At 47.2% G+C, this 6,073-nt stretch overlaps 1 long non-coding RNA gene across 1 annotated transcript in view; it reads right to left on the bottom strand.

Annotated features, from left to right (window-relative positions):
* The window catches only part of LOC105520071, a 12,817-nt gene extending 8,984 nt beyond the window's left edge, over positions 1 to 3,833 (bottom strand). Inside the window, exons 1-2 of the long non-coding RNA XR_001003067.1 lie at positions 3,730 to 3,833; positions 2,076 to 2,163 (exon numbers count right to left, since the gene is read on the bottom strand). This is a non-coding gene — a long non-coding RNA (uncharacterized LOC105520071). The remainder of the gene's footprint in view (positions 1 to 2,075; positions 2,164 to 3,729) is intronic.
* Between the last annotated feature and the right edge of the window lie 2,240 nt (positions 3,834 to 6,073).

Here is a 6,073-nt window from a genome sequence, read left to right as displayed (position 1 = left end):
AAAAAAAAAGGAGAAAAAAAAAGAATTATATATATATATATATATATACACACATACATATACACAACACACACACACACACATATAACATATATATATTGATTGACTGATTGATTTTATTTTTTTGGAGACAAAGTCTCGCTCTTGTCCCCCAGGCTGGAGTGCAATGGCGCAATCTCAGTTCACTGCAACCTCCGCCTCCAGGGTTCAAGCAATTCTCCTGCCCCAGACTCCCGAGTAGCTAGGATTACAGGCTCCTGGCACCATGCCCGGCTAATTTTTGTAGTTTTAGTAGGGACAGGGTTTCTCCATGTTGGTTGGGCTGGTCTCAAACTCCCGACCTCAGGTGATCCGCCCACTGCCTCAGCTTCCCAAAGTGCTGGAATTACAGGCGTGAGCCATCGCGCCCAGCCATATATTTTTTTTAAGACACAGTCTCACTCTGTCACCCAGGCTGGAGCGTAATGGCACAATCACAGCTTACCACAGCCTCAAGCTCCCGGGCCCAAGTGATCCTACCATCTCAGCCTCGTGAGTAGCTAAGGCTCCAGGCACCTGCCACAACACCTGGCTAATTTTTGTAAGTTTTTAACACATGAGGGTCTCGGGATGTTGTTCAGGCTGGTGTCAAACTCCTGGGTTCAAGCAATCCTCCCACCTCAGCCTTCAAGTATACATATCTTTGGTGGGGCACGGTGGCTCACACATGTAATTCCAGCACTTTGGGAAGCTGAGGCAGTGGGCGGATCACCTGAGGTCGGGAGTTTGAGACCAGCCCGACCAACATGGAGAAACCCCATCTCTGCTAAAAATACAAAAATTGGCCAGGCGTGGTGGCACTCGCCTGTAATCCCAGCTACTTGGGAGACTGAGGCAGGAGAATTGCTTGAATCTGGGAGGCAGGGGAGGAAGTGGAGGCTGCAGTGAGCTGAGATGGCGCCACTGCACTCCAGCCTGGGCGACAGAGTGAGACTCCATCTTAAAAAAAACAAAAAAGTATACATATCTTCAAACCATATTAGATTACAAGCTCCTAGTAAGTATAGACATTCTTTGTCAAAGAATGCCAAAAACACAGAAACGTACTATGACACTTACTTTGAAACTTTCTGACATAGACCTAGACTAAGATATACCTTTTACAGATAACACATGGATACACAGACAGGAACAACACACACTGGGGCTTATCAGAGTTGGGTGGGAACAGGGAGAGGATCAGCAAAAACAACTAATGGTGACTATGCTTAATACATGGGCAATGAAACAATCTGTACAACAAATCCCTGCGACATGAGTTTCCCTATATAACGAACCTGCACATGTACCCTTGAACTTAAAAGTTAAAAGAGAGACATTTTACATCATCATCTGGTAAGTACATACATACACATCTATGTGCATGTCATGAAACAATACAAACTCCCAGCTATACTTTCTATTATATTTTATTTCTTTTTTTTTTTTTTCTTTGAGATGGAGTCTCGCTCTGTCGCCCAGGCTGGAGTGCAGTGGCATGATCTCAGCTCACTGCAAGCTCTGCCTCCCGGGTTCACACCATTCTCCTGCCTCAGCCTCCCAAGTAGCTGGGACTACAGGCGCCCACCACCACACCCGGCCAACTTTTTGTATTTTTAGTAGAGACCGGGTTTCACCATGTTAGCCAGGATGGTCTCGATCTCCTGACCTCGTGATCCGCCCGGCCCGGCCTCCCAAAGTGCCGGGATTACAGGCATAAGTCACCGCACCTGGCCTCTATTTCATTTTCTACTACAACTCCTGACCCACTAAACTGATTTGACAATCCACTAACTTGTTAAACTTGGAGTTTGAAAACACTGCTCTTCAGGATTTAGCATAGTGTTCTTCATGTACTCTGTAAATGTGCTGAATACATCAACTTAACTCTCCAAATTCTTCATTTGGCCTTGGCAATTATTATTATTCATCCCATAAAGCCAACATGTAAAAGATTTTTACAAAAGTAACCACTGTTCATAAAGAAAACCTAAATGTTAGCTACTATTCTGAGTAATATTTTCTTCAGCTATTGGGTTTATCTGAAATGTGCTTACGTGACAGCCTGGGGACGAACCACAACTCCACCAGTACAACGACTGGGTCTTCTTGGGGAATCTGTAGCCATAGCTTCATTCATAAAACCTGTTTCCAGAACAAAAAAAATAGAAAAACATGGATCATTGTTGGGGGTAGGGAGGAAGATTTATGATTACTCACTAGAGATCCCTTGTCAAAAATGCCTTAAATGTAGGAAAGTTTCCCAGAAATTCCTGTTACACCAGAAAGGGAAAAAAAGATGAAGTAGGTTTTTAATTTTTTTCAAATTATAATGAGGGGTTTGGGGGGTTATTATTATTTTTGAGGTAAGAGTCTCGCTCTGTCACCCAGGCTGAAGTTCAGTGGCACGATCTCTGCTCACCGCAATCTCCGCCCCCCAGGATCAAGCAATTCTCCTGTCTAAGCCTCCTGAGTAGCTGAGATTACAGGCAAGCGCCACCATGCCGAGCTAAATTTTATATTTTTTTTTGTAGAGAAGGAGTTTCACCATGTATCCCAGGCTGGTCTCGAACTCCTGAGCTCAAGCGATCCACCAGCCTTAGAAGTGCTGAGATTACAGGCTTGAGCCACCGCGCCCATCCTGTTTTGTTTTTTAACAGGACCAGGTCTCCGAACCACAAAACAATTTAAGGAAGACTCCTGCTGTACCCCCTTGGTCTGTTGTTAACATAAATTACAAGGGTAAGAGAACCAGATCATGGGATGGGAATTTACTTAAATTTTATGTTGAGATAGTGAAAATACACACGGTACAGTATTTCAAGACCGAACGGAACAAGTGACATGATACCACTCTACTTTCCAATTAAACCTGTTGGGAATCTATGAGTAAAGACTGCATGACCACAATTTAAATCACATTGGTATCACCCTGCTACTGTAACCTAATCACCGGAGTTTAATAAGTAACAAACAAGTCAAGCAATTATTTATTTGACTAGTAGTAAGTAGTCAAATAAGTAACATAAACTTATATGCTGTTACAGTCCTTTACCCTTTCCCGTCACATCAGTAAATCCTAATCCTAGAATGTTTCATGACCCTCTGAATCAGAGATTTTAAGAGCATGGAGTCGGCTTGGTTAAGGTTAAAAGAGGACTGACAGCAGTATCAAAGATATCTTACAGGGCTCAGGGAAGCCCACAGCCTGGAACTCATCTTGAAGGCACCTAAAACCATCATTTGTAAGTAGGGAGCATTCACACCTGATGTGAAAACTCCAAACCTGTGCGCCCCACCTCCTACAACCAAAACACCCTCTGCCCCAACGAGCAGAGCCACCACCTCCTCAGTGGGTACCTGCACCTCCAGCCCCTCATCCCTCTCATTCTCATCCCATTCTTGCTTTCTCGAACCACAGTCTCCCAAGCCCTGTCCTTTAAGGGCCCTGTCTCCTGGGGACGACCCTCGCCAGCCCCTCAGGCCCCAGTCTCCTGAAAGACACTCGCACGGCACTGCCCACTTAACCTCCAACACGGAGCCACCGCTGCCCCCGGCCGCCCTCCGGCCCCTTGCACTGCTCCCCTCCCCCTCCAGTATCGACACCTCTCTCCTGTCGAATTCCTGCCAGCCCGACCCAGTCCCCTCACGCCGCCAGTCCCTCGTCCTCCCCAAGCCTCCCCAAAGCCAAAGCCCCGCCAGCCCTCTCACCGGCCGCCCCGCCGGTTAACGCTGTTCTCCAGCTCTAGGCTCACTGTTTGGAGTCTCCCCGCGTGATTGACGGCAGCCACTTCCTACCACGCCTCAGCGGAACCACCCCTCTAGCCAATCCCAGAAGCAAACCGGCTATGGCCGGGCACCGCCCTTGGAGGTCAGCTTCGCCAACCAGCAAGTAGGAAAGAGGCGGACCCGCCTCCTGAATGTGTCCAATCCGCTGGGGCTGGAGGGACAACACAACAGCATGTAAGTTCGGGTGAAGCCGACGTGTCAGGTTCGGTTGCGAACGCAGGCAGCTGGGGAATAATTACGAACATGTACTTTTTTTTGGAAGAGAGAACCTTCGTGGCTTTGAAAAGAAAATCAACATGTTCCAGACTCCTGTCCAGCTCACGTGAGCGTCTCAGGTTGGAGCCGGAGGACAGGGAGACTGGTCTGTTTACATCGAATTCTCGCGACAGCTGGTTGGAAGCTCAGAGCACGTGGACATGGCAGCTGCCAATCACTTTTAGCTGGCCACTCACTCGTCCCACACTCGCCTTCTGCCCAGCCCTTGGCGATGTGTTTACCTTCCGGGAGCCTAGGCTGGCTCGCGCCGGTGATCAGCAGAGGAGGGGTTGATCTGAGTAAGGGGCGCGGCCGGTAATCTCAACAATCTGAGCTAGGTTTGTAGACCACGCCTGACCCCTTCCTTGCCTCAGTTTCCATCTCCCTTATTGTTGAGTATCGAGATCTCGCCATTGTGATTTCATCAGTTACATTTATTCATATAAGTAGATTACTACTGACTGATTTCTTGAACACTCAGCACAGGCCTTCGTATACTTCATATACAGTACTCTGTATGTATTATCAAATTTAATGTCAACGACAGGTCCATGAGGGTATAGCTTTTTAACAGGCATGGTGGGCTGGGCGCGGTGGATCACGCCTGTAATCCCAACATTTTGGGAGGCCAAGGCGGGAAGATCGCTTGAGGCCAGCAGTTCTAGAACAGCCTAGACAAAATGAAGAAACCCCGTCTCTGCTAAAAATAGCCAGGTGTGGTGGCGGTTGCCTGCAATCCCAGCTACTCGGGAGGCCGAGGCAGAAGAATTGCTTGAACCCGAGAGGTGGAGGTTGCAGTGAGCCTAGATCGTGCCATTGCACTCCAGCACTTTAGCCTGGGTGATAGAGTGAGAGTCCCTCTATATATATATATATAAATAAATAAATAAATAAAATTTTCAAAAATTAAAAAAAAAAGGAAAGAAAAGGCCGGGCACAGTGGCTCACGCCTGTAATCCCAGCCCTTTGGGAGGCTGAGACGGGCAGATCACTTGAGGTCAGGAGGTCAAGACCAGCCTGGCCAACACTGTGAAACTCTGTCGCTACTAAAAATACAAAAATTAGCCGGGTATGATGGTGCACGCCTGTAATCCCAAGTACTGAAGAGGCTGAGGCAGAATCGCTTGAATCCGAGACATGGAGGTTGCAGTGAGCCGAGATCGTGCAATTGCACTCTGGCCTCTGGGTGACAGAGCGAGACTCTCACTCAAAAAAAAACAGAAGAATATATTTGGATATATTGAAATAACTTGAAAATGTGGGATTGAAATAATTTGATAATGTGGAATTGTAACATTGAAAAGGAGGCCTAGCATGACTAATTCCATTTTGCTCCTAAACTCCCCACTCCCACCCCTGGGTGATATCCAAGTTAACCGCTTTTGCTTATCTCTGCACTTAGACCAAGCTAACTATGGGAGGAATTTATAGTTTAACTTTAAAGCAAGGATGATAACAGTCCTTTCCCAAAACTAACCCCCAAGGAGATAAGGAGGGTGTACACACAAGTAACAATGTTGAGAGTTTGAGAAAGTGTTGTGACCTGACCAGTAACAGAGAGGCTTCAGGCCTCAGGGAACCCTCGCTGATGCCCAGATGTCTACAGTCATCAGTCACCCCTTGATTCCAACCCCCTTTTCTTCCCCCTTCCCTTAACACAAAAAGAGTCTGAAATGTGTATTAACTTAAGATGGTTCTTTAGGCTGGGCGTGGTGGCTCACACCTGTGATCCCAGCACTTTGGGAGGCCAAGATGGGTGGATCACCTGAGGTCAGGAGTTCAAGACCAACATGAAGAAACCCCTTCTCTACTAAAAATACAAAAATTAGCTGGGTGTGGAGGTGTACGCCTGTAGTCCCAGCTACTCAGGAGGCTGAGACAGGAGAATTACGTAAACCCGGGAGGTGGAGGTTGCAGTGAGCCGAGATCAAGACACTGCACTCAGCCTGGGTGACACAGCAGGACTCCCTCTCTCTCTTTTTTTTTTTTTTTTGAGACGGAGTCTCACTTT

The sequence above is a fragment of the Colobus angolensis genome, unplaced genomic scaffold (genome assembly GCF_000951035.1).
Source record: "Colobus angolensis palliatus isolate OR3802 unplaced genomic scaffold, Cang.pa_1.0 Scaffold37, whole genome shotgun sequence".
In the NCBI taxonomy this organism is placed as follows: domain Eukaryota; kingdom Metazoa; phylum Chordata; class Mammalia; order Primates; family Cercopithecidae; genus Colobus; species Colobus angolensis.
Note: the sequence above shows the minus strand (reverse complement) of the source record. Positions and strands in the feature narration are given on the sequence as shown.